Source organism: Phascolarctos cinereus, unplaced genomic scaffold, assembly GCF_003287225.1.
Source record: "Phascolarctos cinereus isolate Bilbo 61053 unplaced genomic scaffold, phaCin_HiC Scaffold_4;HRSCAF=312, whole genome shotgun sequence".
Lineage (NCBI taxonomy): Eukaryota > Metazoa > Chordata > Mammalia > Diprotodontia > Phascolarctidae > Phascolarctos > Phascolarctos cinereus.
The window spans coordinates 130,070,304-130,082,712 of record NW_027555847.1 but is presented as its reverse complement, the minus strand read 5'-3'; positions in this window follow the sequence as shown (position 1 = coordinate 130,082,712).

Genomic DNA, 12,409 nt, shown 5'->3' with positions numbered 1-12,409 from the left:
CCTTCCTTCCTTCCTTCCTTCCTTCCTTCCTTCCTTCCTTCCTTCCTTCCTTCCTTCCTTCCTTCCTTCCTTCCTTCCCTATTACTTTAGAGGCAACACCGTCCTTCCCATCCTTCAGGCTCATCCAGATGTCATCCAGGATTCCTTACTATCTCTGAGCTCCAACCCACCCCCATGCGCGCGCGCACACACACACACACACACACACACACACACTGCAGCCTTTGCAACATTTCTTGACTATGTCTCCTTCTATCCTCTGATACTCCACTACCCTAGTGCAGGCCCTTATCACCTCATGCCTTGATTATTGCAATAGTCTGCCTGCCTCAAGTCTCTCCCCACTCCAATCTATCCTCCATTCAGCCACTAAAGTAATTTTACTAAAACCCAGATCTAATTATGTCTCTCCCCTACTTAGTAAACTCCAGTGGCTTCCTATTGCCCCCAAGAGCAAATGCAGAATGTTCTGTCTAGCATTCAATGCCCTTCATAACCTAGCCCCCTCTTACACCTTATTCCCCAACACAAACCCTTCCATCCAGTGACACTGACTTCCTAGATATTTCACAATCAAGGTGCTGCATCCCTCTTAGCCCTAGGCACTTTCTCTGGCTGCCCCCCCATGCCTAGAAGGCTCTCCCTCTTCTACCAACTAGTTTCCTTTGCATCCCAACTAAAATTTCACCTTCTACACAAAGCCTTCCCTAAACCCTCCTAACTCCAGTGCCTTCCTTTTTTTAATTCCTTCCTATTTATCCTGTATATAATTTGCTTTGTATATATGTGTTTGTATGTTGTCTTCTTCCATTAGATTGTAAGCTCCTGAAAAGCAGGGGCTCTCTTTTGCTCTGTGTATGTGTATATGTATGTGTATGTTTATGTGTGTGTGTATATGTGTGTCCTCAGACCTTAGCACGATGCCTAGCACATATAGGACTTAAATGGTTTTTGAATTGAATTGAGGTAAATCAATGGAATAGACTACACAAGGCAGAATAAGAAACAATGGAACTCAATAATCCAATGTTTGACAAACCAGAAAACAAAAATTACCTAGGAAATAACTCCCCATTTGATAAAAGCTGCTGGAAAAACTTGAAAGCAGTACATCATATTCCATAATATAACTAGATACACTACCTTTATATTAAAGAACTTACTATAAAAAAAAATCTGAGAAAAGAAGCAGCTCATATACCTCTTACAGCTATGGATAGGAGATGTATTCTTAGCCAAATAAAGACAAAGGCAATTACAAAAGATAAATTAGATACCTTTGCTTACATTGAAAAGTTTATGCACAGACAAAATTAATGTATCCAAAATAAGAAAGGAAGCAGTAAAGTGGGGGACAAAATCTTTGTATCAAATTTCTCTGACGAGGGTTTGGTATCTAAGATGTATAAACAATTTATATAAATAATTGATGTGTACATATATATATATATATGTATATATACATATGTGTATATATACACACACATATAAAATAAAAAATCAATCTATTTCCCAATATATAAGTAGTCAAAGGGTATGAAGAAATAGTTCTCAAAAGGACTGCAAAGTATTCACAATGACATATAAGAATGCTCCAAATCACTCATAATAAGAGAAAAGGAAAATCAAAATCAAGATTTCACCTCACCCCTTGCAAATTGGCAAAGCTAACAAAAGATGGTGATGGTCAATATGCAAAGGGTTTTGGGAAAAGAGGCACATTGGTACATTTTGATAGAGCTATATAAATCAGTAAAAACCATTTTGGAAAGCAATTAAAGTAACCAAAATGTCTGTATCATTTGACCCAGAGATTCTATTAATGGGCTTATGTATCCTAAGGAGGCCATTGATGAGAAGAAAGTTCTCATATATACCAAAATATTTATACCAGCATTTTTTGTGATAGCAAAGAATTTAAAACAAAGTAGTTGCCTATCAATTCAGGAATAGCTAAACAAATTGTGGTATATAAGTGCTTTAACAAATGATGTGTGTGGTGACTACAGAGAAGCATGGAAAGGTCAACATAAACTGATACAAAAATGAAGTAAGCAGAGCCAAGAAAATAGCATACAAAATGATGACAATAATGTAAATAGAACAACTATACACACAGACAGACACACACACATACCACACACGAGGTGAATGTTGCAAAATTATAAATAACTAGCATGACTTAGAAGAGAGACGAATTACCTCCAATCTGTCCATCTACAGAAGTCAAAAGTATAAGTGTGGTTGTTGGTGGTTAAGGCATTTCAGTCTTGTCAGACTCTCCATGACCTCATTTGGGGTTTTCTTGGCAAAAATACTGGAATGGTTTGCATTTCCTTCTCCAGCTCATTTTACAGGTGAGGAAATGGAGGCAAACAGGGTGAAGTGTCTGAGGCCAGATTTGAACTCATGAAGATGAGTCTTCCTGATTCCAAGTTCAGTACTCTATCCATTGCAACACCTAGCTGCCCTATAAATATGATACACTGCACGTGTTTTCAGATGTTTTTGATGTATTAATTGGTTATGCTGATTTTTTTCTGTTTTTCTCTTTTTTTATTTAAAAAATTCTATTTTGTTGGATGGCTCTTTAGGAAGGAGACAGGAGGGACTGTGGAAGAAACTATGGTGATGTAAGTAAAATTATTAATAGTGATTTTTAGGTAAAATTATTAAGTACTGAGTTGAAGGAAAGATTATTACTTCATTGTTTGAATCTAGCTTTGCATAACTAGGAATTAGACATGTATTGCTTAGAGACAAACTAGTTTAATATTTCACTTAGGATTCCAGTTCATACTGACCCCAGAAAACTTCAGGGAACTCAAAGATTAATGTTTGGAAGTTGCAATTAATTTCTGGTTTCCTAAGAAATACATTTTAATTAATCTATGTAAAGTTTAATTAATCTATATGCCTTATTTGGAACACTTACACTTATTATGTATTAACCAATTAACTACCAATTTGATCCTTTGTTTGAATACCACATAATATGCAACTTTTATAGGTTCAGGGGGAGCAAGCCACCTATTTCAGCTCTTCCCTCTGCTGGATGACTTAATAAACTTCTTTCTAAATTACTTTTGTTCAAGAAAATTTTGTTCTTAACTCACACTGATCAAAACAAAAGACATAAGTAAAAAAATTATTCAAAAGAAAAAGCAAAGAAAGCCCAAGCACATTAGATGGACCCCTATGCTAAACTTATGGGAGGACATGGAAATGAGTCACACAGAAAGGGCAGGCATGGATGGGTTGTGTCCTCCTCTTGACTCTTTCCAGCCTAACAACGTGCTTAAACCATAGTGCTAGAACTAAATATCATCCTCCAGGTGAGCCCTGAGAAAAGCAGTGTACAATGGAACTATCACCTCCCTATAGGTTAATAATTTTTTGATTTTCATGGTGACATAGACATTATTCATGGTTCATAATTTGCTACTGATTTTATTTCATCATTATCCATATATGTAGAACATAAGATTTCTGCTTCTCCACATTTCTCTGTATCTTCTTTTGACCCAGCAGGTAATAAGTTTTTGTACATGTCCCATGTGTGCTGGAAGTAAAATATATATCCTCTGCTTTTCTCATTGAGTGCTCTACCTCCATCTCTTAGATCTAGTTTGTTTGATACTCTTATTCAACTCAGTAACTTCTCATTTATCTTTTGGTGGATTATCATGTTTTCCTATTTGGGATGTCTTACCTCTTCTTGCAAAACTGTGAGGTTTTTTTTTTCCTTTTTTCCTTTATAAATCTTACTGATCAAAATTGTTAGGGATATATATTTAAACTTGCTGTGCTCTCATTTTTAACAGAACTCTTTAGCATATTATATTGTTCTAGATTATTCCTTCAGTATATCCTGATTTAAATTCAACTTTGGCTGATATCATCTGTGCCATTTCTCCATTTCATGAATTAGTGGTAACATGGTAAGTTTCAGACCAGCCTTTTGCTTTGAATCTATACAGACCCTTCTGCATTATCATCTTCTATCTCTTACCTTTCTCAACCAAACTCCTCTTAAAAACTGTCTACAATTTCCTCTTTACTTCTCTCCTCTCACTCCTCAACCCTTTGCAGTCTGGCTTCTAAATTCCATGCTTTAAATTGCACTTTCCAGTCACTAATGATCTCTAAATTACAAGATTTGTTGGTCTTTTCTCAGTCTTCATCCTGCTTGATCTATTTGCTGCATTGGCACAATGGACCCCCTTTTCCTCCTGGATGCTCCCTACTCTCTGGGTTTTCATGACACTACTTTTGACGGGTTCTTTTCCTGACCACTCCTCAGTCTCCTTGGCTGGCTCATCATCTATATCACAACCTCTAACTGTGGTATTGTCCAAGGATTTTGTCCATCCTGACTCAATTCCTTTCTCCATTGGTTGTCTCTTGGTAACCTTATCAGTTTTACCTATCATCTGTAAGCAGATAACACACAGATATAAAGCCCCAATACCTCCACTGAGCTTCAATCTCCCATAACCAATTGACTAACGGACATTTCATAATGGATGTCCCAGACATATCTTAAAGTCAGCATGTCTGAAACAGAACTCATTATCTTTCTTCAAAAACCTTCCCTTCTTAAGTGGGGAAGGTGAGAGGCAATGAGTGAATCTTATTCTCACTGGATTTGGCTGAAGGAGAGAATATCATACACACTCAAATGGGTATGGAAATCTATCTTACCCTACTGGAAAATAGGGAGGAAGGGGATAAGAGAGCTAGGGATGGAGGGGAGAGAGACAAAGGGGAAGGCAGATTGGGTAGGCAGAAGCAAACACTTCTGAGAAGGGACAGGGTCAAAAGAGAGAATAGAATAAACAAGGGGCAAGATAGGATGAAGGGGAATATAGTTAATTTTCCACAACATAACTACTATGGAAGTGTTTTGCATGATTACACATGTATAACCTGTATCGAGTTGCTTGCCTTCTCAATGAGGGTGGGTAGGGAGGGAGGAAGGGAGAAAATTTGTAACCCAGAGTTTTAAAAACAAATGTTAAAAATTGTTTTCACATGGAACTGGGAAATAAGATGTACAGGCAATGGGGTATAGAAATCTATCCTGCCCTACAGAAAAACAGAAGGGAAAAGGGATAAAAGAAGGGAGGGAGAAAGAAGGGAGGGCCAATTAGGGGAAGGGATATTCAGAATGCACGCTGTATGGGGGTAGGGAGAGGGATAAGATGGAGAGAAAATTTGGAACTCAAAATCTTATGAAAGTGAATTTTTAAAATTAAAAATAAATTAATAAGAAAAAATAAAAATAATAATTTTTAAAAAAACCTTCCCTTCTTCCAAACTTTCCTATTTCTGTGGAAGGCACCATCAACCTTCCAGTGTCCCAGTTTGCTAATTTTGGCATTATCCTGGACTCTTCGTACTCCTTTATCCCAAATATCCAATAGGTTCCCAGATCTTGCAGTTTCAACCTTCATAACATCTTTCACATCTGACCCCTTGTCTTTGTTGAACAGATGTTCAACTGATTAGATGTCAAATGTAGTTCAACACCTGAGTTCAGAGCTTTATCATGGATCACATAGGTTATTGCAACAACCTCCTCATTGGTCTCCCTACCTCAAGTCTCTCACTATTCCAGTCCAGTCCTCGAACTGCCACCAAAGTAATTATTCTTAAATAGAGATGTGACCTTGAAACTAATCAAGTCAACTGAAGGGCTTATATTGGCACTACAGTAAAATATAAACTCCTCTGTTTAGCTTGTAAGGCCCTACACAACCTGACCCTAACCTCTCTTTATAACCTCATTGGACATTATTTCCTCTCTCTCTGGATTTCACTTTGAAAGCAAGCAGACAGGCCTTAATTCCTCATAAACAACATAATCTCCTGTCTCTTTGCATCTCATCTCATATGCCTCCTCACTTCAGCTTTATAGAGTTTCTCTCTTCCTCTAAGATAGAGTTTAAGCATCATCTTCTGCCTGAAAACTTTCCTGACCCCTAGTGCCCTTCCTCCCAAACTGCATCGTATTTAATTGCTTTCTAAATATTGGTACTTAATTATTTTATACTTATGTTTACATATTTACATATCTACTTGTCTTTCCCATTAGAATGTAAATTCATTCATTGAACCTGTATCCAGGGTTTTTCTGGTAAATGTTTAACAACCAGCTCTCTAAGGGAAAAAAAATGTGTGCGATACACTTTTAAGTTTAATCTTATTTACATTTTCTTCAATGCTTTGTGTGTGTGTGTTGTTATTTTCATCACTTTCTTACATCTTGACAATTAATAAAACAGTCATTCAAGCCCTGATTTGTAGTTTGCTGATTTCCAAGATATAAATGGTCACATTGAAAATTTAACAGTCTGTTCTCCAGAGGAAGTATGAGCAAGGTCCAGCATACATACAGACTACTGTACCTAGCAAGGTGCTCAGTATATAAATGCTTATTGATCTGTTGGTTCCTGAAAACAATATATGATTGGATTTTGCTTTCAAATCCATTCAGTAATTTTTTTCCTTTGAGAGATCAGCCCATTTGTATTTAGCAGTTTAATTTAAAAATTCAGCCTTTCCTCTGATATTCCTTTATAAGAGAGGGTAAATCTGATCCACAGAGTATCTTTCACTTCCCAGCACACCCAGGAGAATGAAATTTCTGGTTGCTAATGAAAAATTACATTGACAATGAGATTTTAAGGATGTGACCCCAACAGATTTGACTTGGAGTGGCCAGCTACTAACTGAATAAAGATAAGACTTGGGAAGACCTAGAATAGCTCTTTTACAAATGAAAAGGTCAGGAATAAGGCTAAGGACTGACAAAGATAATGGACCCCCCCCAATCCCCACCAGTACTCTTTTCTCCAACCATTAAGGTAAAAATAGGAAGACCTGAGAGTTGAAAAAAGTTGGAAAAGAACCAGCTACAGAGGAATAACTCAGCCCTTGAAAGTTCACTATTCAACTCTTCCCTTGCTCCCCCTGGACAGTAAAGCAAAGCTGAAGAGATTTGTCCTTCTTTGCTCTCCCATCTTGTAGCATAGGCACATGGCCAAAGATCTGTGCTTGCTTGAAGCCCTAAGTTGTGGACCTGATTCAAGTTGTCAAGAAGAGGACAGACAGCTGGGACCCTGCTACTCAGAAGATTGCAGGCCTTAAAGCCAAGACTCCAAGGTAATAAAATTAGGGAGGTTCCTGCCAAACCCAGGATAAGGGTTCTAGGTCTTTTCTAGCAGTGCACTACATTGGAATTGCAGAAAATCTAGAAGCTAGAAGTGATCTAGAAACTAGAAGATCTAAAAGCTAGTTGTGACAACAGCCAGGCAGAGAAGCAGCAGGCATTGAAGACTCCAAGGCCGAAGTCATTAGAATCAAAAGCCACCAGCCCTTAAGACCTCACACCCATGAGACTGACTAAGATGACACAAAAGCAAAATGACGGATTGTGAGAAAACAGGTGCTCTGGAAAGCAGTTTGAAACTACACCTGGAAAGGTATTAAACTGTGCAGCATATCTCTAGAGCCAGACACACCACTACTCGGTCTATACCCCAAAGAGATTATTGCAAAAATTTTCAGGGTCATTACTAGGCACTGCAGGAATAAGCCAGTACAGGATATAGATGAGAGGGACACTGCAGTTTATTTGTCCACTCAAGAGACTGACATATACTCCATCATCAGGTGAGGGACATGTGCATCTTACAAGTCCACAGAAGAGCTGTACAGTCCATAGGACCCAGACAGTTCAGTTAAGATCATGTAGGCACAGTAGGCAGGTTGATAAAGCTGTCTGGGGTATGATCAGATAGGACTCATAGGTAAGATAAGCTACTTATTAAAAAAAATTAAGAGGATGATTAAATTTTTACAAAGACCTTTAGTGTAGCCATTTTATACCAGACCAAATAAAACAATATCTTACCAGTCAGTTAATTAGCAGTTGTTAAGTTCCTGTTGTGTCTGATTCTTTGTGACCTCTGGACCATATTGTCCGTGGGGTTTTCTTGGCAAGGATACTACAGTGGTTTACCATTTCCTTCTCCAGTAGACTAAGGCAAACAGATGTTAAGTGACTTGCCCAGAGTCCCACACTAGTAAGTGTCTGAGGCTGGATGTGAACTCAGGTTTTGCTGACTCTAGGCCCAACACTCTATCCACTGAGCCACCTAACTGCCTCCTTTATTAAGCTTCTACTAACTGCCTTATTAGATAGGATAAAGAGAATGGGGTGTATTCCTGGTACAATTCAAAATCCTGTGGATTTTCTTTTGTAATCTTAAAATGATTGGGGGAAAAGAGGTACTGAAGAAAACATTCAGTACTCATCTGAGGCATCAGGAAGAAAAGCAAAGAAATATAATAGCAAATATAGGACAAAATGAAGTTAGTTGTTCTACCCAAAATCCACTTTCAACAAGATCAAAGAAAGAGAAAAAGATTCATATCCACAAAAATATCCATAGTAATTTTTTTTGTGGTGCCAAAGAATTAGAACCTGAGAAAATGACCAACAATTGGACAATGACTGAGCAAGTTATAGTATATGAATATGATCAATTACTATTATGCTGTAAAAAATGAAGAAGGGGATGGTTTCAGAAAACTGGGAAGACTTGTATGAACTGATACAAGGTAAAGTGAGCAGAATCAGGAAAATAGGGGGCAGATAGGTGGTATAGTGGATAGAGCACTGGACCTGAGTTCAAATCCGGCCTTAGACCAAACACTTGACACTTACTAGCTGTGTGACCCTGGGAAAGTCACTTAACCCCAATTGCCTAAAAAAAAAATCAGGAAAATAATTTATAAAATAACAGCAATATTGTAAAAATCATCAACTTTGAAAGACTTAGTAACACTGATCAACACAATGACCAAACCACAATTTCCAAAGCATCCATGATGAAACATTCTATCTACCTCCAGATAGACAGCTGATAAACTCAGAGCACAAATTAAAGCATATTTTCTTCTTTTTCTTTCTTCCTTTTTATTTTTTTGACATAGATTATGTGGGAATTTGTTTTGCATGACTATATATATTTGTAATGTATGGGTTGTTTTTTGTTTTTTTTTAAACCTCAACAATTGGCACGTGGTGAAGGGGGAGGGACAGAATTCAGAAGTGAAAATGAAATTGAATTTAAAAAAAAAATCAGCAATATCAAAGGCATAAATTCAGTCTGTCAATAAGCATTTATTAAGCACTTAATATATGATAGGTACTCTGCTAAAGGCTGGGAATTCAAATGCAGGCTGAAAGATAGTTCCTGCCCTCAAGGAGCTTATATTCTAATGGGGGAAAATAATATATAAAAGGGAGCTAAAAGAGGAGGGGAAGGTACCCTTAGTATGACATGGTGGCAAAGTCTAGAGAGTCAGAACTAGAACGTGGAAGAGAATTAAGAATGATAAGCTTGGGTCCTTCCCCAAAATGGACGCCTCAGAAGGAACTCACCAATGGAAGGAGGGGACCCTGTGGGTGGAAGGACATTCCAAGGTGAGAAGTCCACAGGTACTGAGGAAAATTCCAGGGTGAAAAGCCAGCAGGGCCTTGATGGCAAAATCCAAAGAGAGTTACCTGTCTCTCAATATGATTTGATTACAAGGACTCTCTACATATGAACTCTTTGTATTGTCTACTTATAACTTCAGGAGTTTTCATTATTGCCACTGATAACCAGTGTTTATTTTTAAAACACCTCAAGGTTATGGGGGAGATGTGCTCTTACTATGCTATTTTATCTTTGCTTTGAGCTAATTGTGTCTTCTGGCTTTCTAGGGACAAGGTAAACCCACAAATGGAGACTCATGACTTAAAATTTTAGGCATGTAGGCCCACAGAATACCTTGAACCTAAAATAATCTTTCTTCTTGGGAACCCAAACTGCAAATGTGAGTCTCCAGAAGTAGCCCACAGGTGCACTACACTTTTTTATTTGTCTTAATAGAAGTGAATGCCATCTTTGTTATTTTTATTATTTATAAACAACCAAACTACTCTAAACAAAATTACTCCTTCCAATACTATTCATTATATAGGTAGGTTTAATTTGAACTGTCTTTATCTGAAGCTTCCTATTGTTAGCAACTGGTTTGTCTTGATTTGAAGAATGTGAATAGTTTAAAGTACTTATCTTTTTGGCTTATAGCCCTGATGGTTGTTCAAAAGCTTTCTTAAAATAAAACGAAAGGTATCTATAAACCTTTCAAAGTCCAGAAGTTTAACAAATGATCTTCTAAACCAAACCAATTGGTGTAGTACAAACAGCAATAGACAAAGTTGATTGTCTTCCTCATTTTGAACCATCCTTTCAACCCTTGGTATGATCCAAATTCAACTAAGTCATAATGAATGATTGGATGAATTGCCATAATTTGATTGATGTTATTTTACTTAAATTTCTAAATCAATATTCACTATTCATCTTGTTTATACTTCTTCCTACATATCTACCTACCTACATACATACATCCTTTTCTGGTTCTGATATTAGGAATATATTTGCCTTGTAAAAGGAATCTTGTAGAGTGTTTTCTTTCTAAATTTTAAAAATAATTTGTGTAGTCCTGGTACTAATTGTTCTTTAAAAATTGTATAGAATTCTCCTGTGAATCCATCATAATCAGGGGTTTTTCCCCACTTTTGGTAGTTATTTTACCAAATTTCCTTTTCTGAGATTGGATAATTTAAGATCTATGTTTGGTCTGTTACTGTGGGTACTTCATATTTTTCAAGATATGTCTCTCTTTTGTGTTCTGTTTTATTGGCACATTACTGTGCATAGTTAGCTCTGATAATTCTTTTTTTCTTCAGGTTTTACTATGCTTTCACCTTGTTCACGTGCTACTTCATTGACTTGATTTTCTGCCATCTTCTCTTTAGTCAGGTTGGCCAAATGTTGTTAATTGGTTTTTTTTTCAAATAAAGTTTTTAGTTTTGTATATCATTGCTGTTGTCTTTTTGGCTTCCAATTTATATATTCTCTAATTTTCAATGTCTCCTTTTTTGGGTTTATTAGCTTTCTAATTTCTAAAAGGCATATTCAGTTCATTAATTAGGCCTCTTCTGTTTTGTTAATAACTATCATTTATATGGTGCTTTAATAAGGTTTCCAAAGAGCTTTACAAATATTATCTCACTTTATCCATACAACAAGATAGATGCTATTATTATTCCCACTTTTAGAGATGAGGAAACTAAGCCACAGAAAGGTTAAATAACTGCCTCAGGGTCACACAGCTACTAAGTGCCTGAGGACAGATTTTAACTCAGAACTTCCTGACTCCAAGTCCAATGCATCTCCTGACTTCCTAGTAATGTATGTTTTTAGGGACAGAATTTCCCCCCTAAGGAATGCTGCAACCCAGAACTTTTGGTATGCTGTTTCATCATTATTGTTACCTTTCACATAATTATTTTTTCTAGAATATTATCTTTGACCCATTATTTAAGATTTCATCATTGTCTCCATTTGTGTTTCTGCCTTTTGCAAATGCTCCCCATTTGACTCATTTGTATTTCAGTATGGTCTATAAAGGATGTATTTCCTATTTCAGCCATTTTATGTTGACTTGAAATATTTCTGTGCCCTAATGTGGGGTCAGTTTTTTTAAAAGTTCCATGTGGTGCTGGGAAATACATATATTCTTTAGCATTCCTATTTAGAAGATACCATAAAACATTCAACTATAGTTTCTCTAGCAATTTATTCAAATTTACATATTCCATTTTGCTTATCTTTGTTAAGATTTATTCAAAACCAAGAGGAATAGTAGAATCTTTTGCTCTTTCATGTCTTCTTGATATTCAGGGGTTTTTTCCTGTACAAAATTAGATGCTAAAGCATTGGGAGCACATTACTCCAATAGGGATACTGGCTTGCTTTGTATGGTTCCTTTCAGCATAATGTGGCTTACTTGTTTATGACATAAATTTTGGTTTTGGTTTATCTCATAGAATGATTAAGGCTCCAGATTCCTTGAGTTTACTTGACGCTTAATAAATTTTGTTCTATCCTCCTCTCATTTTTATTCTGTATCTTTGATTTTTTAGATGTTTCTTATAAGCAACAGATTTTGGGGCTTTGTTTTCTTATCCAATCTGTCACGCTTATTTTATTAATTATTGAATCCATTTGCATTTAAACTTGTGAAAGGTTTATATTTTCTTTCATTTATTTCTAATTTTCTTTTAAACTAGGATTTTTTATTGTTGTCTTCCCCTGCAAAGGCAGCAAGCCATTACCACTTTTGCAAATGCTGCCTTTCTCCCCAGCATATACCCCCAAGAAGTCACTGATAAAAAGGATCCATATACACCAGAATATTTATAGCCAATGTTCCTCATGCCTGCAATTCTCTTTCTTCATCACCAACTACTCACTTTCTTAGCTACCTTGAAATGCCAGCT